The following is a 22,797-nucleotide window of genomic DNA, read 5'->3' on the forward strand; positions in this document are numbered from 1 at the left end:
TTCTAGCAAGTAGGGTGTGTACAAAGCGGAGACCCCTTTTATCACCCTGAAACCTGTAATGTTCTTTTAGGATGCCAGTGATGAGAATGCAGCAGAGTTGGGACACACATACGCATACAGGAGGGGGAGGCAGCTCCCTAAGACATGCAGTCATGGCAACGCATCATAGCTTTCTGAGAACCCACTAAACTTCCGGGACCACGTGACCTCTCCTCTGCTTGGACAATCAGGGCATCTTTGTTTTGTAAAAAGAGCAATATCATGTTTTTGTGCCTCCGGACAACCCCTGTAATGACTACATTTTTATAATCGAAGATTATGTTAATTTAAATAAAGAACAACAACATTTTAATAATTTCATACAGCATTTTGTATCAATATTGCTGGCCTAAGGAGTGATTTTGCATGAAAAACATTTATCCACCTGGTCACGTGTGCATACTGCCGCTGCATTTATTTTCTATGGGACTAAGGGGGGATTCACACGAGCGTGTATTCGGTCCGTGCGGGCCGCGTGGTTTTCACGCGGCACGCATGGACCAATACAAGTCTATGGGGCAGTACAGACAGTCCGTGCTTTTTGCGCAGCGTTTGTCTGCTGCGCAAAAAGCGCGACAGGTTCAATAACTCTGCGTATTTCGCGCATCACGCACCCATTGAAGTCAATGGGTGCGTGAAAACCACGCAGGTTGCACGGAAGCACTTCCGTGCGAACCGACTGAAACAGCGCACCAGCTGTCAAAAGGATGAATGTAAACAGAAAAGCACCACGTGCTTTTCTGTTTCCGAACATCCAAACGGAGTGTCTTTGCGATGAGCGAAGCCGGACAAGTGAACCGAACTTCACCGGGTTCGGCCGAACTCGTTTTGGCCGAACCCAGCAAAAAAATTATCGGTACGTGACGTCAGGAGATAGTCACTGTCCATGGTGCTGAAAGAGTTAAACTGTTTCAGCACCATGGACAGTGACTTCCGATCCCAATATACATGAACCTGTAGAAAAAAAAACGAAGTTCTGACTTACCGATAACTCCCGGCGTCTTCCTCCAGTCTGACCTCCCGGGATGACAATTCAGTCCAAGTGACAGCTCCAGCCAATCACAGGCCAAGCACAGGCTGCAGCGGTCACATGGACTGGCGCGTCATCCAGGGAGGTGGGGCCCGATGTCGAGAGGCGCGTCACCAAGGACGCGTCACCAAGGACGCGTCCCCAAGGCAACGGCCGGGAAGTTCTCGGTAAGTACGAACTTTTTCTTTTTTTTCAACAGGTTTTTCGATATTGTGTTCGGCATTCACTGTCGAGGGTGCTGAAAGAGTTAGCTCTTTCAGCACCTTGGACAGTGACAGGCGTCGACTAGCCTCATCTCTATGATGGCGGCTGCGCGAAAATCACGCAGCCGCGCATCATACACGGATGACACACGCAGCTGTCAAATGTTTTTTGCGCGCGCAAAACGCCACGTTGTTTGCGCGCTCAAAAACGCAACGTTCGTCTGTATCTGCCCTAACAGAGATTTCCGGCATCCCTGTAGAGAATGAATGGAGGTCCCAGCAGTCAGACCTGCAGTGATCATACATTTATTAACTTTTCCTGTGGATAAGTGCTAAATGTTTTTCGTGGGACAAACCCTTTAAGCCAATTAGCAATTTACTATTTTGTGAATAAAATCAACAGTAAAAAAAATGGTTACAAGGATAACTACCAACATAAATATGATTAAAATAGCACAATGATAGTTAATTGATAGAGATTCTTATGGTCCATATCCTACGCTTGTGACCCAAAAGAAGCACCATGTCTAGTCAGTCCAGCTAGATTTCTGGAGTGAGCTGCTACAAAAAAAATATCCTCGGCACAAAGCTTCAGTCTACCCACAGGAGAGGCTAAACTTTATGGTGCCTTTAGTACCTCTTTTGTACAGTTTATTCCTAAATGCCTACAATGCCTTAATCCTTATTGATTTGTAACTAAATAATCGCACATATGGGTAATAAAGGGTGTATTACCATCTCAGGCATAGGATATGCCATAAATATCTGATAAGACCCGTACCTATCTTGAGATCGGGTAGCCCTCGACCCCGTTTTCTTCTGCTGAGATGGCCGCTAGTTACCACATTTAGGCGTGGAACCGGTGCAAAAGTTATGGGTTTACGAAAACAGACAAGCTTGCCATAAAAGGCAATGAGAGTTACAGAAACAGCATACATTGCTGTGCTATGCTGTTTCCGTAACACTCTATTACTTCTATGGGAGTAACTGAAACGTCGTAGCTCAGTGAACTCGGCTGTGTCCGTAATCCCAGCCACCCTGGCACTGAGTCTATGCTAGGATGCAACTGCTGGAGACCATCTCAACAGAAGGGATGGGGCTGGCGGACCTCCGATCTCAATATAGGTGTGGGTCCCAGAGCTGGGACCTACATCCATCAGACATTTATGACATGTCCTTGAAAAGGTTTTCCCATATATTGCTTTTCATACCTTTCTGTAAGTTATTCCAACCATTCTTTTGACCAAAGACCCTTTACTTAGGAAGAGACAATCTAATAAGTAAAGGCCATCTTGTAAGACAAAGACTGTTTTTCTAAGATATAACATGGGAGATAACTTAAATGTTTTTAGCCCTTTCAAGACTGTACACAACCACTAAACACATAGCACTGTTAGGGTATGTTCACACGCAGTGACCAAAAACGTCACACGCAGTGACCAAAACCGGAGCAATGAAAGAGTTAACAGACATCACCTCCAGCTGTGCCAGGACGTTTATCCGAATCTGCAGCGACTGGAGGCGATGTCTGTTTAGTCTTCCATGGCTCCGTTTAAGAACCTGTGGGAGGAAGTCCCGTCTCGGCGTGATCTCGCGAGATCACGCTGTGCAGTGAAAACAAGCTGGGCAGGAATGAAGAGAAGTGTATGATGCTGATTGGTCAGCGTCATACACTTCTCTTTACAATGCCCACTTGGTAAAAAGTTAACCTAACGCCCAGTTGGTCATTAAGAACTAATTAGCATAAATGTAAAATTGTTCATAACTTGCTTAAAAATTATCGTTTTCAAAATAAAAGCCACTGTTGTTATCTACATTACAGCGCCTATCCGATTAGGTAGGAGACAGGGCACTTATAAACTGGTGACAGAGTCTCTTTAAGGTACAAATTGCAAAAAGTTTAAGCCTTTAGGAAGAGGCAGTGGCGTAGCCAGAAGTGGTTCTGCTACAGTATACATGCCATACACTGTATTCTGATACCTTATATACATACTTAACTTTTGTATTCAGGGAATGTGAGCATTGTTTAGAAAATTTGCGTAAGGAACACTATAACCAGATCATATTTGCCAAATTTACTGTTGCATAGCAGGTTTATGTTCTATAGTAACAAAGTACTAGTACTAGAAACAAATATCTCATGCTCATATATAATGTATGTTAATAATGGCGAGGAAAACTGTCTTCATCACGTAGAATTGATCATTTATGAATGCAGTGAAAAATTTACGATTTAGTGATGGAAAGTTCTTCAAGGAACAATTGCCCCACTATCCCACTTAACCCCCTCCCCCTGTTTATGCAACTTTTATTAAGAGATCCTAAGCTTTCTAAAGCTGTATGTTGAGAAAAATGCAATCTACCTACAATGCATGACAGCCCAAATGTAGAGCACAAATAAAATAGAAAAAATATAAACCTACCATCATAGGCTGAAAGAAAGAACTGAGACCAGTAATGAGTGTAAATGCTCATTCATTCCCAAAATTAGTCTATTCCCTGGACTGCCCGCCATTTACATAGTCAAATCGTATTGTTATCTAAAAATTAATTTAATTGGTTTTTGTTTTTCCAAGCATTGTGTAATCAAGCACAGACACGCAACTGCGCTCCATCTCCTTGGAGGATCACCTCTGCTAACAAGTAGCTATTATTATTATTATAATTTTCTCAGACTTATTAGGGAATAGTAGAGTCGCTGGCTGGAATTGAGTGTTTGGTTTATTATTTTACATAACCGATATACAGATTTTTCCCCAACCATATGTAATGATAATAATTGCTATTTAAATAGAATAATCACTGTACTATATAGCACAGGTACGATATTTTCGCAACCCTAAATTGGTGGATCTGGTCGTATTAGATGTGAGTGATGATGATCTCTGCAAAATATGTTATGGCTCTTTCAGACGAGCGTGAGTCTCCCCCGTGGGCTGTGCATTGAAACAACGCACATCACACTATCCCATAGATTTCAATGGGGCTATTCACACATGCGTGAGTTTTCACGCGGCGAGTGTCCGTGGCATCAAATTCACTAAATGTTCTATATTGGTGCGTTTTCATCAATGAAGTCAATGGGTGCGGGAAAACCACGGACAGCATACGGAGGCACATCCGTGTGCTGTTTTTTTTTTTTACGCATTAATTACCTTGAGAAAAAAAAAAGAAGTGCCTGCGAGTGCTTGAAAAACACATGCCACTTACAAAGCACAGTGATGCAAAACACAACGCAAACGGACAGATTTCCGCGTGTTTTTTAGGCGCGTAAATCTGTCACGCTGGTGTGAATGTAGCCTTAGGTTACATTCAGATAAGCGTGTCCGATTTGCGTGAGTAAAAAACGCCCCATTTTTTCTACATTTCTTGTCCGTGTGGGTTGCGTATTGGCATCAGTGTGATTTGCGTGTGGCATGCGTTTTTCACATCCATGTAAGCACTTTATTTTCTTTTAAATTTATTTGACAGCTTTTTAATGTACAATGAATGTTCAATGAAACACTGGGAGCACACGGATGTCTTCAATGGGTGAAAAAACGTGTGAAAACTCAGCAATAAAGGACATGCAGTGAGTTTCACGCAACGGACGCACGTTGCGTGAAAAACAACGCATGTGTGAATGGACCCTTTGAATTGCATGGGTCCGTGTGCTGAGAGTGATTTCAATGCACAACACACGGATGAGTACAGATGTAGCCATATTTTCTTGACTTTTAACGCATTAAATACACTGTGCCGACGACCTGTCATTTACGCGTCGTCGTTTGACAGCTGTCAAACGACGACGTGTAAATTGACTGCCTCGGCAAAGAAGTGCAGGACACTTCTTTGCAACGTAATTTGAGCCGTTCTTCATTGAAGTCAATTAAGAGCAGCTCAAGATTACAGGCGTCAAAGACGCCTCGCATAATACGAGGAGCAGCATTTACGTCTGAAACGACGCAGCTGTTTTCTCCTGAAAACAGTCTGTCTTTTCAGACGTAAAAGCCTCTCATCGTGTGCACATACCCTTAGTGTTATAAAAGGAACAAGAATATATATAGCGGCTGCATTCTGAAAGGTCGTTGTGCAGATGCAACAACCCCCTTAATTGTGTGAGGCAACAGAGGATAGGGACTCCTTATCAAACAAAGTAGTTATGTACTGCCAGCATTACCCCAAGTCATTGGCACACAGGGCACACATATTTTGGGACCACCCATTACAATTTTACTATCCCTCATTCTTCACTGAACAACCCTGAGTTTAATAATGAACCATGTTTTTTTTTTTCGTTTTGACCAGGCTGTTTCATATGTGTTAAAAGAAGAGGCCGTACTGCAGACCAAAAGAGAAAATAAGGGGAGGCCTCCATGACTGGAATAGTTGGGAGGGAATCAGAGTTGGCTGGCCTATGAGAGTCGGGTAAGGATAGTTGGAGGGCTTGAGGGAAGTAGGGGTGGGGATTGAAGGGGAGGTACCTGTTTTCCTGTTGTGCTCTTCTCTCTCTTCGCCAGGACACAGAAGCAGGAGCATGTCTTTTATCCCTGCTGCGTCTGACGAGGAGGCTATGGAGCTGTTGCGGGCCGCGGCAGCCTCTCAGGGTCCTGGATGGCTCGGAGCACGAGTGGCGACGCTGCTGCAGGGACAATCGGGCGCTCCGGTACAGGAGCGAGCAGAGTTGTCTGGAGCAAGCGGGGAGCGCTCTGTCATGCCGGTGGTCTCGGGGCTGCTGGAGCAGGCCGAGGTACAGGACCGGCGTACCAAGGGGTCGGGCAGGAGAAGAGGAGAGCCCGTTTCCCCCATGACTCAGGCCAGGGCTGGCACTCCCGGCGTGACGCGCAGCACGAGGCGCTCGCGCCCGCCCGCAAGGCTGAGTCCTGAAGACATCCCGCGGGCGCGGCGGCGCAAGAGGAGCCCCTCAGTGGACCCTGCAGGCCAAACCCCAGGGCGGCCTGCCGCTGCTCTTTCGTCTGGTCCTGGGAGGAATCCCAAAACGCGGCAGCGCCCGGCGGCAGCGGCGAGGAGGACGCGGCCTTCACTTCCGGTCACACCCCCTCCTTCTTCAGTACGTGGCGGAAGGGCAACGGCGACCCTGCATGGCGAGGTGCCAGCCAGAGGGTCGGCTCATGGTGTCGTCGAGCGGGCAGCGGAGGTGGAAATGAGCAGAGGACGCAGGATGAGGTCGGTGGTTGGAGTGCCAGGGACGGAACAGCTTGGAGCTGGTTCAGCGGGACGGACGAGGCATGAACTGGAGCTCGGCCAATTGGATGATGCGATGTCACCCCCCCTTTTCTCAGACGGAAATTGGAATTCCCCGTGCACACATTGCCAATGCGGACAGCACCAGAGGGAGTCCGGAGCATTGGAGGACGGTGAGCGGCGGGCCTCTCCACGTGGACATGGGGGTCCGGCTGACGGGTTCACAGCCCCTGGGCAGCCTGGTGAGTTGACACCTACGTTACCATTTCCAGCTTTATTGATGTCGGGTATCGGTGTAGAGGGTGTCGCGTCGGCGGGCGTCGCGGCGGAGTCGGGGGTCCCGGCGTTACAGGCGGGTGCGGGGGATAGTTTGGCGGAGTTAGTGGGATGTTTAAAAGTGTTGGTGGGGCGGCTAGGCGGTTTCCCTTCCCAAGAACCGTCAGGTGTGGCGCCGGCCGCGGTGTGGGGGGGCAGTGTTGTAAGCGCTCCGGTTCTTCAAAACGGTGGGGGGTTAACCGCGGGGGCAGCGGTGGCAGTGGCGGCGGCGGTTCAAACAGACTCGCCAAAGGAGGTTGATAGGGTGCGTCTTGATGATCGTGCGCGTGGGGAGGTTTACGTTTGTTATGAGGGCCCGTTAGGGGCGCATTTAAAGCAGGAGGTAAAGGAAAGGATTTGGAAAGACGAGTATGTGGAGATTTTTTCCTTGCTTCCGCTGGAGAAGTTTAATTTAGATAAGGTGAAGCGGGATGAAACAAAAAAGGATGAGGAAGAAAAGAGACGGTACAGGTTGATTCCAAAAACGTTCGTCAATTGGATGCAGGCTTTTGCAATTTTGGCGAGTGTTATTGGGGAAAAGGCGCCAGATAATTGTTCCGGCTTGTTTTGTTATTTGGATGCGGTGGGGGAGGCGCATCGGGTTTATGGGGGCCAGGCCTGGCTTCGTTACGATGAGCAGTTTCGGCAGCGGAAAGCGGTGCGGCCGAATATACGGTCGGACCACAAGGACATAGCCTTATGGTTGAAAGTGACGGCACTTTATAAGCAGGGGCAGTCCTTTCCCGGGAGCGGGAACGCAGCAGGAACTTCCGGCGGAGGTAGTCAGGCCTCAGGTTCCAAATTTGGGACTTGTTGGCAGTTCAATGAGGGGCAGTGCAAATTTGGAGCGGCGTGTAAATTCAAGCATGCGTGTTCACATTGCAGCGGGCAGTCACATGGAGCGTCTAAATGTTTTAAAAAAGGTAAACGACAAGGGGGAGCCAGCGGTGCGTCTGGTTATGGGGGAGACTCCGGTGAAACTCATAAAGATGGCCCCCTTTCTAAGTAGGTACCCCAATAAGGAGGGGGCGCGGTTGATTAGTTTAGGTTTTGGTTCCGGTTTCGTTATTCCGCCCCCTTCGCATGAGGTCCCTTTCACGCTGCGCAGCCTTAAGTCGGCATATCAGCATGCGGGGGTAGTCTCGGAAAAAATCCGGAAGGAGATTGATCTGGGCAGAATGGCGGGCCCTTTTAGCACGATCCCAGTTCCGGGTTTGGTGGTGTCACCGTTAGGGGTGGTTCCGAAACGAGAAGGTAACAAATTCCGGCTCATTCAGCATTTGTCCTTCCCGAAGGGGGCGTCGGTTAATGATGGCATTGACCAGGATCTCTGTTCTGTGGTCTACACGTCGTTTGATGCGGCGGTAGCGTTGGTACGTGGGTACGGAAGAGGAGCTCTGATGGCTAAGACTGATATTCAAGCGGCGTTCCGTTTGTTGCCGGTTCATCCGGACAGCCAGAGGTTGTTGGGGTGTTATTGGGACGGGGATTATTACATCGATCGATGCCTTCCCATGGGTTGTTCGTTGTCGTGCGCGTACTTTGAGGTGTTTAGTTCTTTTTTGGAATGGGTAGTCAGGGAGGTCGCGGGGGTGGAATCAGTTATTCACTATCTCGACGATTTCTTGTGCGTTGGCCCGTCGTGTTCGGGGATTTGCGCAAATTTGTTGGAGACGGTCAATTGGGTGTCAAGGGAGTTCGGTGTACCCTTGGCTGTGGAAAAAACTGAGGGTCCGGTGACGACCATTTGTTTTTTGGGAATTACAATCGACTCCGTAGCAATGGAGTGCAGATTGCCGGAGGATAAGTTGGGGGATTTGCGGTTGGTAGTGGAGCGAGCGTGTCGGATTAGGAAAATTACACTACGTGAATTGCAGTCCTTATTGGGGAAGTTGAATTTTGCTTGCCGCATCATGCCGATGGGCAGGGTTTTTTGTCGGCGGTTGGCAGCGGCGACGGCGGGGGTTCGGGAACCCCATCATTTCATTCGTCTGGCGGCAGAGCACAGGGAAGATTTACAGGTCTGGCTTCATTTTCTGGCACAGTATAATTGGCGCTCTCTTTGGATGTCCCGGGCGTTGGATAGCTTCGATTTGGAATTGTTCACTGACGCGTCTGGGGCGGTGGGGTTCGGGGCGTTCTTTAAAGGTCAATGGTGCGCAGGAAAGTGGCCGGTTGCATGGGTGGAGGCGGGACTGACGCGTAACTTGGCCCTACTCGAACTGTTTCCCATCGTGGTGGCGGTCACCATTTGGGGAGACAGGTTCCGGGACAAAAAAGTGCGTTTTCATTGCGACAATTTGGGGGTGGTGATGGCTATAAATAATACTTCGGCGTCATCCCCTCCAGTGGTTCGCTTGTTGCGTCAGTTGGTGCTTGCCTGTTTGAGTTTAAATGCGTGGGTGGTGGCGGTGCATGTTCCCGGGGTACAGAATTGTATTGCTGACGCGCTTTCTCGCTCGCAGTGGGATCGTTTCCGGCAGCTGGTCCCGGACGCGGAGTTAACAGGGGTGGACTGTCCCAGTCATCTGTGGGAGCTGGTATCCAGGCGGCAGGTGCATTGATTAAACGTTCACTGGCCAGTGCGACGTGGTCGTCGTATGCTGCTGGATGGAGGCAATGGGAGGAGTGGGTGAGATCTTTGGGTGATGTGTGCTCGGATGATGATAGGATGGTGGCCTTGCTGTTTTGGTTGGGGGATGCGTTTGCCCGGGGTTGCACGGTCGCTAAGGTTAATCGCTTCGTGGCGGCCATTGCTTTCGGTTGTAAGTTACGGGGGTTGGTAGATATCACGAAGCGTTTCTTGGTGGGCCAGGCATTGAAGGGGCTGAGACGGGGTGTAGTGGTGAGGGATAAGAGGCGTCCCGTGTCATTTCAATTGTTGTGTTCCCTGGAGGTGGTGGTGCGGCAGGTGTGTCGTTCAGAGTATGAGAGCAAGCTTTTCCGGTTGGCTTTTGCGTTAGCCTTTTTTGGAGCTTTTCGGGTAGGGGAATTGGTTTCCCCCAGTTCGGTAAAAGCGGGGGGCTTGCTGCAGGATAATGTCGATTTGTATGAAGACAGGGTGGAGATAGTGTTGCGACGGTCGAAAACGGATCAAGGAGGGGCGGGACGTCGAGTGGTTTTGTTGGCGGTCCCAAAGAATCCGGTTTGTCCAGTGTTGTGTGTCAAGGAGTACTTGGTGGGTTTAGATATCTCGGACGGGCCGTTGCTGCGGCACGCGGATGGCTCGTTTCTGTCGCGGTATCAGTTTATTTCGGTTTTCAAAAAGTGTCTTGTGGCTAGCGGGGTGCAGGCGGAGCAATACTCGTCTCATTCTTTCCGTATAGGGGCAGCGACGGAAGCGGTGAGATGGGGTTTAGATGATGCAGGCGTGCAGCGGATAGGGCGTTGGGAGTCGGCGCGTTTCCGTTCTTATGTGCGCTTGAACATGTTGTGATATGTTGATGTATAGCATGTTCCGGGTGCGTGCGTTTCCGCCTGAGTATTAATGGTGCGCGGCAGCAAGAGGTGGTGCGTGTATGTTCTTCATTTGTTTTGCAGGCCGTGACTCATGCATGGTGTGGATTATGGGACATTCTTTTGTGTACTGGGGTGCCCTTCGCGCAGATGTACGGCCGGACGGTCGACAGCTCAGGATTCCGCGGGACGCGGCGGTTGTGAGGTGGATGGGTATACGGGGAATGACATGGAACAGGGTATTGCCCGAGTTTCACAATTTTGTACTGCTTGACAGGGCGCCGGAGGTGCTGGTGTTGCATGTGGGAGGCAACGATTTGTGTATACGCCCTTTCCGGGAGTTGGTACGGGACGTCAAGCATGATTTGCTCTGCTTATGGGCAACTTATCCTAAATTGTTGACGGTGTGGTCCGAGATGGTCCCTAGGAAGAGCTGGCGGATGGCCCGTTCTGTGGGAAAAATTAACAAGGCTCGCATTAAGGCTAACAGGGCCATATCGAGCTTCGTGGCGCGTAATGCGCCACTGGGATTTGGAGGCTGGGACAGGCAGGTATTGGAGAGAGGATGGTGTGCACCTCAATGAGGTGGGGATGGATATGTGGAGTCTGGCTTTGACCGATGGAATTGAGCGAGCGGTGGGAGTGTGGAGGAGCTCGCAGGCGTGAGGTGGTCAAGGCCTGTTTCGCTTTGGCGGGGGGGAGTCCTTGAAGTAGGTCGTAAAAAGTGGTGGGGGGGAATGCATCACGGGATGCACCTCCAATTTGTCGGCTTCTTAGGGTGTTACCCCTTTTTGAAAGCTGGGTTATATATATGGTGGTCATCTGCAAAAGGTAATTGGTGCCCCCGGGCCGGGTTACGGCTGGGGGTAAGGTATTGGTGGGCAGATGGCCAAAATTAAGTATCGGTGGCTTCAAGGACTTGCCCCTGTCATTCTGGTTGGTTAATAATGTTGTGACCCTGATAGGGTCACAGTGGGTTATTTAATGTTATGATGAATCCCTTTTTGGGGATTAAAAAGTTATGGTATTTAAAAAATGTCATTGTTATTTAAATAATAAACGGCTGCTGTGGCCATAAAAATCCAACTCTGTTTCAGTGTCTGCTTTGGGAAGGGTAGTATTACATAAGGGGAGAAGTGACTCGACTTATTGGAGTCAAGAAGAGGCCGTACTGCAGACCAAAAGAGAAAATAAGGGGAGGCCTCCATGACTGGAATAGTTGGGAGGGAATCAGAGTTGGCTGGCCTATGAGAGTCGGGTAAGGATAGTAGGAGGGCTTGAGGGAAGTAGGGGTGGGGATTGAAGGGGAGGTACCTGTTTTCCTGTTGTGCTCTTCTCTCTCTTCGCCAGGACACAGAAGCAGGAGCATGTTCCCGCCCGCCCGCCCTGATGTGGAGTGGTAGATCGCGGCAGAAGGTTGCTGCGGGTGGTGGTTATTGTCAGCAGTTATTATTTGCATATTAATGTTTATCTACGGGGAGGTTAATTTTTGTCATTGCAGCTGCGGGGGGGAGTCCTTGAAGTAGGTCGTAAAAAGTGGTGGGGGGGAATGCATCACGGGATGCACCCCCAATTTGTCGGCTTCTTAGGGTGTTACCCCTTTTTGAAAGCTGGGTTATATATATGGTGGTCATCTGCAAAAGGTAATTGGTGCCCCCGGGCCGGGTTACGGCTGGGGGTAAGGTATTGGTGGGCAGATGGCCAAAATTAAGTATCGGTGGCTTCAAGGACTTGCCCCTGTCATTCTGGTTGGTTAATAATGTTGTGACCCTGATAGGGTCACAGTGGGTTATTTAATGTTATGATGAATCCCTTTTTGGGGATTAAAAAGTTATGGTATTTAAAAAATTTCATTGTTATTTAAATAATAAACGGCTGCTGTGGCCATAAAAATCCAACTCTGTTTCAGTGTCTGCTTTGGGAAGGGTAGTATTACATAAGGGGAGAAGTGACTCGACTTATTGGAGTCATGGTATTATTGGAGCATGGTTTTAAAACAGTAAAGTATTCGACCCCAACTCACCCTCCTGAAGGCAGCCCATAGCTTTACAATTTGATGTATAAAGGTTTTCTGTTTTCGTTATTGGGTAAAGCAAGCAAATTTGAAACTGTAGCCTGCTCTATGCACAGAGGCAGCAGATTAAAGTAATTTAGGAAAGCCATAACTTACTGTGAGAAATAGGTATGTGTTATTATAAGGGTTATTAGGAAGGAAGTTTTTAGAATAAACAACATTTCAGATAATACTCAGCAGGCATGAAAATGCTCATAAACCTCGACCAGAGTAATAAAGCTTAATTTTATGAGATCATTGAAATCATGAATTTGTATAAGAAGCACTCAATTACTTAATGCTTTTCTGGCAGTGGTGGCCTTTAGTCATAGGTGTTATATACATAGGTGGCATACAACATTTTCTGCCGGCAGGGTGTTATTTTTTTGAAACTCTGAATAGAAGAAGGGTATGAGAAGGGCTGGCATAGCCCTCAGTTCTCCATGTCACAGATTCTTGCTTTGTGGTCATTAATGCGTCAGTAGTTGAAGGTGACCTTCTGTCAAGCTTGCAGAAGCCAATTCAACCTGCCCCTTGTTTGAAATCCAGATTATTAATAGTGTTGTAATTTTCATTTATCTTCTTAATTATACTTATCGTCTAAGTCAACAATGCGGCTGTCCCCTGGGTCATTGTGGTGATGCAGTCAATTTATATTAATGTCTTCTCAAATGATACAGTGACAGTATGAAATGACTGCAAATGGAACATAATCAAGTAGCACATTTTCTGTCGGGGTCCTGAACAAAAAGGAAGGACAGTCATTTTAAGCCAGGTTGGGCTTCATCCACATGGCAGTCCCTGTATGGTGGCACATGTACAATGGCACAAGTACTAAAGAGCTATAGACACGCTCTGTCTTACAATAAGGGACCAACATAAAGCATTGTTTTATAAAGGCATACAGAGGTACAGAGCTGTGTTATTGACTTCTATGTAGGCCGTATAATGGCTCCATACAACTTGAAGCTTGTATGGAGCCATAATATGGCCAACTGAATGGACCCTAAAGCAACGGCTGCAATGAAGGACTGGTTGGTTGGTTGGTTTGTTGGTTGGTTGGTTGCTTGGTTGCTTGGTTGGTTGGAACAACCTTCTATGGTCTTGGAAAAATAGATAAGATGAATAGGAAATGTATAATTATGGATAATCTGTGGACCCATTAATGTCTATAGGCCATGAACACCTTTGTATTTACGCATGTGTGTCGGGGCCGTAGAAATGATAGCAAAATATAGAACATGTCCTATTCTTGTCCGCAATTGCTGCATGGATTTCCCCATAGAAGTCTATGGGTGTGTGCAAAATTGCGGATGTGCATCTGTAGCCGTCCATAATTGCAGAAGCCTTGCTATGAGATGACAGCGGATTTCCCAGAAAATGGCGCCTGAGAGATCATGTAACCTTTTTAAGGTGTTGGTACATGTTGTTGACATAATATGTAGCCTTTTTTTTTTTTTTGCTGATCCGAAAATACGGATGCACTACGGGGGCACTACGGACCGTATTTGCGGACAGCTTGCCAGATATGGCGATGATTTGCGGATGACTACGGATCCGTATTTGCGGACAGTAAAAAGCACTATGGTCGTGTGCATGAGGTCTGAGCAAAAAACAATCTTCAGTGATTATAGAAGTGAATTGTTGTTGTAGGTTCTGCAAATAAAACTCAAGTTTACAATACAAGCTGCACTAAATGACAGAAATAAAAGTCTAAACAAATGATTAATTGAATAAAATGGAGCAGAACGAATAAAGATGTTATAACCCATAGCAACCTAACAGAAATGTGTGCTGACAGTGAATAAAAACATTTTTGTTTATAGCACGAGGCAAAAAGCCTAAATATGGGATAAGGATCAAAAACACAGTTCTTTGTTGTTTTAGACTACTCCTTAAAATGAAAAAAAAAACTGTTGGACTGGTGAGGACCGTAAGGACTAGTTCACACAGAGTTTTCTTTACACGTTTTTTGACGCGAAACAGCGTTGGAAAACGCGCCAAAAAATGGCCGAAAATTCCTCCCATTGATTTCAATGGGTGGCGGAGGCGTTTTTTCCCGCGTTTATGCTTCTGACCTCCCATTGACATCAAAGGGAGGCAGAAGAAGCGAAAATCGGTGTGCAGGCAGAGCAAAATCTGCCTCAAAATTCCAAACGAAATTTTGAGGCAGATTTTCCTCCTGCAAAAAACTCTGTGAACCCAGCCTAAGGGTATGTGCACACACACTAATTACGTCCGTAATTGACGGACGTATTTCGGCCGCAAGTCCCGGACCGAACACAGTGCATTGAGCCGGGCTCCTAGCATCATACTTATGTACGATGCTAGGAGTCCCTGCCTTGCTGCAGGACAACTGTCCCGTACTGTAATCATGATTACAGTACGGGACAGTAGTTCCACGGAGAGGCAGGGACTCCTAGCATCGTATATAACTATGATGCTAGGAGCCCGACTCCCTGTACTGAGTTCGGTCCGGGACTTGCGGCCGAAATACGTCCGTCAATTACGGACGTAATTAGTGTGTGTGCACATACCCTAATAGTCAGTATCCATTGTTTGGCCAGGGGTGGCAGGCAGTCCTAAAGAGCGAGCAGTGGTGGTTTGAGATACCCGACTGTACTGATAGCTAGGTGGTGAAGGGGATGTAGAAGAGATGTGACCCAAGACAGTCAGTGGGAGATGTACCGGCAACAGTGAGCAGTAGTGCAGCTCCAGGGGCACTAGGCCAGAAATACGCGGTAGCAGCCACAATCTTATGGCCTACAAGGCAGGCAGATATCCCTTGTATCAAGGAGAGGTGCCCTCGACCCAGTGTCTGCCAGTCACCAGAAGAAGCCAGCCATGTTGCCAGGATGAACTATGACTAAGGCCTGGTTTACACGAGCGTGTGCGTTTTGCGCACGCAAAAAACGCTGCGTTTTGCGTGCGCAAAAGGCACTTAACAGCTCCGTGTGTCATCAGCGTATGATGCGCGGCTGCGAGATTTTCGCGCAGCCGCCATCATTATTACACTCCATTTGGATGTTTGTAAACAGAAAAGCACGTGGTGCTTTTCTGTTTATATTCAGAGTTTGACAGCTGTTGCGCGAATCACGCTGTTCGCACGGAAGTGCTTCCGTGTGACCTGCGTGATTTTCACGCACCCATTGACTTCAATGGGTGCGTGATGCACGAACAGCGCACAAATATAGAACATGTCGTGAGTTTTTTTCAGAGGACTCACGCTGAGCAAAACTCACGGACTGTCTGCACTGCCCCATAGACTTACATAGGTCCGTACGACACGTGTGAAAAGCACGCGCGTCGCACGGACGTATATCACGCTCGTGTAAACGAGGCCTAAGTCTGTGCCTCTCAGAGTGGGAAGAACTATAAATATTTTCTATGGCCATGTGCACCATAGAAATCTGCAGGGTATTTCTCACCATCTTGCCCCACTCTCCACTACCTTAAAGCTGGTAAGATACGGGTGGGTTCTAGCCACCCTCATTAGTTACCGTATTTTTCAGACTATAAGACGCACCTGACTATAAGACCCACCCAGGTTTCAGACAACAGAAAATAGGAAAAAATTATTTAATATTTTACTACTTTACAAAGAAAAACTTGTTTGTTACAAAAAAATATGTTCTGTTTCACCACATTCTGAGAGCCATAACTTTTATATTTTCTCATAGATTGAGCGGTGTGTGGGCTTATTTTATTGCGTGACGGGCTGTCGTTTTTATTGGCACCATTTTTTGGTACATACGATTTTTTGATCACTTTTTTATTTAATTTTTTTAGCGCTGAGGTGACCATAAAACGATTCCGGTGTTTTAAATTAAATTTTTTTATGCCGTTCATGAATATGAATTATGCAGAATTAAATAATGGTATATTGTAATAGTTCAGACTATTACGGACACAGCGATACCAATTTTTATTTATTTATTTTTAGTTATTTTTTTACATTGTGCTTTGGGAAAAATGGGAAAAGAGTTTTTTTTTTTTACTTTTAATATTTTTTTACACTCCTGAAAATGTATCGAACTTTTTTTTTTACACATTTTATTAGTTCCCATAGAGGACTTAAACCAGCGATCATTAGATCACTGGTACAATACACTGTAATACAAATGTGAATACAGTCTGAAAAATGACAATATACTGCAATACAAATGTATATTGTAATTTTTACAGGCTTCCGCTAAGCCCTTCCGGAGGCATGGCTTGGCAGAGGCAGACAGAAGGCAGAGCTGGGGGCCTTCATTAGGCCCCCAGGCTGCCATGACAACCATCGGTGCCCCCCGGTCGAGTTGTGGGGGGGGTTGTTGGGCTGTCAGAGGCGGCCGTCCCCCCCTGGGTTTTCTCATAAATGTCAGATAGATGAAGGTCCCACCTCTGGGACACGCACCTATCTCTAGAATGGTGCCCCCTAATTCTCGTTCTAGCATTTTGTGCTCTCCCGGACACTTAATGATTACATGGTCGAGTTACAGAAAAAGCGTAACTCACTGAGCTACGCTGTTTCCGTAACTCCCATAGTAGTGAATGGCACTTACAGAAGCAGGTTAGCATGCGAGCTACGCTGTTTTTGTGATTACTATTCAGTTCTATGGAACTTACGGAAACAGCATAGCTCAGCGAGTTACGCTGTGTTCGTAACTCGACCGTGTAATCATTAAGTGGCCGGGAGAGCAAAAAAAGCTAGAACGGGGTTTAGGGGGCCCCGTTCTAGAGATAGGTGTGTGTCCGAGAGGTGGAACCCGCATCTATCTGCCATTTATTACATATCCTGTGGATATGTCATAAATGTCCTTCATGGGAATTCCATATAAATGCAGCGGTCGCTATTGACCGTGAAATTTAACTAGTTAAACGGCCAGGAACAGTACGATCGCTGTTCCTGGCCGTTAGAGCAGTGTGTCAGCTGTAAAACACAGCTGACACCTGCAGTGTATCGAGCAGGCTCAGAGTGTGAGCCCGCTCCAAACATCAACCCCCTGCTCCATGACATGCCGGCATGTCATGGGTCGGGAAGGGGTTAATTAAGGAAGAGGTCAGGGGGTATGGCGTAGCCGGGTCCCTTGACTGAGGACTATAAGACGCAGGGAGTTTTTAGCAAGATTTATTCTTGCTAAAAACTGCGTCTTATAGTCTGAAAAGGACCTTCCGTAGGCTTACTTTTTATCCCACATGGATTATGTCTGGGTGAGAATAGCAGGGATAGTTCTACTGTATGAATAAATACTGGCCGTTAAGTTGTCATTAATGAGGAGTCATGTTGGGTTCCTTAGCTTGCCTTAGTTTGTATGTGCATGAATGTAGACAATGAGAAACCACGGTCATATCATAGAGAAAGAAAAATATCCACAAATTGGCGAGGCATATCTGATTGTCGCAAAAGACATGAAGATTGTTGTCAGATCCAGATGAGCTTGGTCTGATCAGGTGACAATCATATGAAGACTAAGGACATCTCTAAGGCACCTCTTCTTGGCTAAACCAGTGATTATAATTTAAGGAGGTAATGACAGATTCACTCAAAATGACTGCGGGATAGACTCCCCCATCATTCTCAGAAGGTTTCAGGATGCTGTTTGGTGGACTCCTCATAATGATGAAAATGTTTAGCTGTCTTTGTGCCAGTTCATGACTTAAGGGGAGGGGGTCAATGGTAAACTTTATAATTGTGACCCTGTAGGGTCAGAAATAAATCATTTTGACTAATTATCTTTACAGAACCTCCAGCTTGTTACATACCCACCTTTTTTTTAAAATAAAGTCATGAAAAATCCACTAGGTTAAAATCAGGTTACAAGGGGGAGCCTCAGTAAACACCTCATGGCTTTGCTGTACAAGTGTATAACTCTGTGCTTGCTGGGTCTCTCACAATAGGCCTGCAGGTTCAATTAAGAGTAAAATCGTTGAGTTCACTGCAAGAAAAACCTGTGTCTTGGTTTGTTACCTGCAAAACACGGCACTTCTCTGGAAAGACAGTATTTTTATTTTCTAGCCTTCAACTTCAAGCCCTGATGGGATTGGTATTTGCCTACAAAGGTCTGAGCTGTAGGGTGCAGGAATAAGCTGTGAAGGGACTGTGGAGAGAGCAGTTATATCCTGAGGGAACAAAGGTTACAAGCCGGGAAGAGAAATTCTACATTCTGAGTATCTGCTGCTTGCAATGAGCTAAACAGATAAGGATCCTGATCTCACTGAAGTTTGAAGGAACCCTTGTACAACTGAGACAAACGGAGACCATTGGCACCGAATCCATCACCATTGAAATCAGTCAGGGCTCCATTCTGACGGAAAGCTCAGACGGAACATCAGAATATATCTGACGGATATGTGAACGAAGCCTAAGGGCCTGTTCACATCACCGATGGCTTTCCGTTCCGGGCTTCCGGCTGAGGTTTCCGTTGGGTGAACGCCGCAACTGAAAGTAAAAGTGAAACCACAGCTTCCGTTTCAGTCACCATTGATATCAATGGTGACGGAAACATCACTAATGGTTTCCGTTCTTCACCATTTCAGCAGATTTCCTTTTTCCGATGGAATCAATAGCGCAGTCGACTCCGCTATTGATTCAGTCATTAAAACAGAAACCTGCCAATATGGTGACGAACGGAAGCCATTAGCGATGTTTCCGTCACCATTGATATCAATGGTGACTGAAACAGAAGGTGTGGTTTCACTTTCCGTTGCAGAGTTCACCCAACGGTAACCTCCGACGGAACCCCGGAACGGAAAGCCAACGCTGATGTGAACAGGCCCTTACAGGGATAAAAAACCTGATGGAGGATAAGCAGCTCTTGTGAGATTTCAGTCCTTGTGTAAAGTAGGACTTTTGTCTTTTTTGTTGACGTAGTCTTGTGCAGTCACTATAGATTAAAAGTCCACTGTAAAGAAGGGAGGAAATCTCCAGCTCACCAGTTTGATGCGTCTCCAGACTCTCCACTCGGATCCCCGCTACGGCTTGCGGTGTGCAAATAGAAGAAAAGAAGAAATGATACAGCGCTGAGTCGTACTTTGGATTTAAAAAGGAAGCAGTATTCCCACCTTTATTGGGGTATTGAAATAAAATTGAAGGGAGACGCAGTCCCAAGACGTGTGTGGATAGTAGGCGGTTTGCCCTGGCCTACGCGTTTCAAGCACGAGCTGTGCTCTTACTCATGGCAAAAAGAATGAGTAAGCCATGAGTAAGAGCACAGCTCGTGCTTGAAACGCGTAGGCCAGGGCAAACCGCCTACTATCCGCACACGTCTTGGGACTGTGTCTCCCTTCAATTTTATTTCAATACCCCAATAAAGGTGGGAATACTGCTTCCTTTTTAAATCCAAAGTACGACTCAGCGCTGGATCATTTCTTTTTTTCTTCTAAAAGTCCACTGCATATGACATATAATATTGTGTGGGTATGTAAGTATGTCTGTATAGGAATAAACAACAAACCAACTATTAGAAAAATAATAGCAAACACAAGTGGCACAGCAATCTACAGGAACCAACACTTCCAAGAATACAATGGGAGGAGTTAAATAACATTGGCGCTTCCTACACCAGTCTAAATATAAAGAACAGATGCCTTTGAATAAATTAGTTCAATCTCTGGCCGTCCGTGCGCCAGAAACTTAAATCTACACCAACTATGAGCTAGTGTAGATCTGCACTATAATTTACGCCAGTTCCCAGTGTAAATCATGGTAAATTTGATGGGCCATGGGTGGCCTTGCCCATTTTAGCAAAGCCAATTTCATACGCCCTGGCATGAAGGCACTTCAGTAACCAAGGAGATATCTGATACGTCCTTGCTACTAACAGCTGTAACTCTGGCTGGATTGTAGCTAGAGCTGTGATCCTGTGACCAGGGCTTGTTTGAAAGCTAAGATTCTAGCTATAGCTTCAGAAGTTTAGAGTGAGAGCTGAATATACTTGCAACTTTCACGTCAACCTGTGTTTCTAACGGCTATAACTAAGACTAGGTCGTGGCTAGAGCTACAATCCTTGGCTTGTTTGAACGCAGCTCTAGCTGTGATGCAGCCTGAGTTACAGCAGGTAGAAATGGGAGCTCCATATATAAGCTGTGATCCTCCTTCTGTCCCCGTATGGCTGTAGATGAGCCCAGTTGGGGGGGGGGGGTGTAACATGAACTTTTCCTTGTGTTATAAGCCCCCTTTCATTTGGTAGCTTGAAAATGTCTTTAAAATTGCTGCTGACAAGTACGTAGCACTGAAATCCAAGCATGTGGCGATTTAAAAAAATTTGGTATCAAATATTTTAACTGCAGCAATTTTCAAGATACTCAATGCATTTCTATGGACAGAAATTTTTCACAGCAATTGAGATAAATAGTCCTAGCCGAATGCATTTCAAAGGACAGAGATTAAATCACTCACTGTAAAAAAAAAGGCTAGCTCTACCCGCCCCCAGCCTAAAGAATTGACAGTAACGTAGCTGATGCTAATATGGGGGCTTCATCATTGGGATTGTCGAGTGAATGTGTCTGCTTGTGTGTGTGTCTAAATCTGCCTGCATGGATGCATGTGTGTTCTAGTCTTTGTTAGGGTTACCCCCGCATCCTATTCACAAAATCGTGTGTACACCCCTAGCTATGACTGTGATTTTAGGTAGTCAAATAGACTAATAAATATAGTAAGCACAAACACAACTAACTGCTGGAAAGAACGTTGAAACAAGCCAAAGAAAATACACCACCTAAAAAGATTCAGAATATTTGTAGCGCTTTCTATATTTCAGCATTGACTTCCACCTAACATCCGGTGTTCGAAGAACGCTGCATGTGAAGCCACTCTAATCAATTGGTAAATCTGATACAAGAAGTAGATTGATCTCATGTAAATATTACCAGTTTTAGAGTTTATCTACGTTTATCTAAGAGTTGAAGTTTGTTCTTTGTGGGTTGATTCTGATGGCTAGAGCAGAGCATTTCCAAAAATGGAAGATCTTGTGGGGCGTACCCATTATGTAGTGGATATCACTTAACAAATGTGGTCCATGGAAGCACAACCGGTGAAACAGTGACAAGGTCATGGGTGCCCCAGAAGAGCTACTGTAGCAGAAATTGCTGAAAAAGGTAATGCTGGCTCTGAGAGAAAGGTGTCACAACACACAGTGCATCATAGCTTGCTGTGTTTGGGGCTGTGTAGATGACACAAGTTCATGGCCAGGTTTTGTCACAAGAAATGACAGTAAGCCCAGGACTGACACAATTAATAGTCCTCTTTTACTAACAAGAGGTATGACAAATCAGCCACATAAGGGTGCAAACGGACTTTCACAGGTGAGAAGCACAGTCTCTCTTGAAACGTTACAATACTGGCAATAGTAGCTCACCATCTCAGAGCTTTTCCTTCCTCACTGATACAGGGGTAACGCCCTTTTCCACTCTGGGCCCTCAACCTGTGACCATTCCCGCCACTCTCGGCTCCAAATGTTCATGCGGCCTCCAACTTGCTGCACTGATGCAGATGAGCTCCTGCCAATGTCTGCTCCGCAGCTTCCGCACCACAATGACTTTTTGCGTGGAGGCTCCCTGCCAGCTTCACCTGCCATATAGCAATTTCTCTTTGCAGCGAGGCTCACTGGAAACTCCACCTGCCATATTAGTCTCGCTCCTTGCATGGAGGCTCACGGGCAACTCCAGCTGCCATAACTGGAACCACTCCAACTCTCATGGATCTCTCATGTTCCATGTGGCTCACCAAGACTACTTTGCACTACTGCCCCCATGCATCCAAGAGGGCCGCTATTTAACACTTTACACACTCCTCCCAGCATGAGGCACCCAGCATCCCTATGCTAGTTCCATCCCCAGACCGATATTGGTGCAGTAAATACATCAGCATATGGCGTCCCGGCCGTTTCTTCACAGAGCATCAATTCTATGCTCCAACTTTGTAATAATAGTTTGGGAAAGGGCCTTTCCTATTCCAGCATGACTGTTTCCCTGTGCCCACAGCAAGGTCCTTAAAGTGTAGCTAAACATTTGACAAACTTCTGACATGTCATAGTGACATGTCAGAAGTTTGGATTGGTGGGGGTCCGAGCACTGAGACCCCCACCAATCGCTAGAACGAATTAGCTGAAGCGCTCGTGTGAATGCTCAGCTGCTTCATGTCTGTTCGGCTTTTTCCGGAAATAAATGTATCAGAGTACGGACTCATAGACTTTCTATTGTCGATACACCGACACGAAGCGGCTGAGTGCACACTCGGACCTCCACCAATCCAAACTTCTGACATGTCACTATGACATGTCAGAAGTTTGTCAAATGTTTATCTACATATTAAAGACATGGTGTGACAAGTTTCGTGTGGAGGAACTCGAGTGTCCTGTACAGAGCCCTGACCTCAAACCCATCTAACACTTTTTTAGTGAATTATAATGCCGACTGTGACCCAGACCTTCTGATCCAACATCACTGCCTGACCTCACAAATGTGTGTGCCCCAGGTAACATAGCATTAGATGCAGGAATAGCCATTTTTGTAACTGGTACTTTCACAAATTT

This window comes from Rhinoderma darwinii, chromosome 3, assembly GCF_050947455.1.
Source record: "Rhinoderma darwinii isolate aRhiDar2 chromosome 3, aRhiDar2.hap1, whole genome shotgun sequence".
Lineage (NCBI taxonomy): Eukaryota > Metazoa > Chordata > Amphibia > Anura > Rhinodermatidae > Rhinoderma > Rhinoderma darwinii.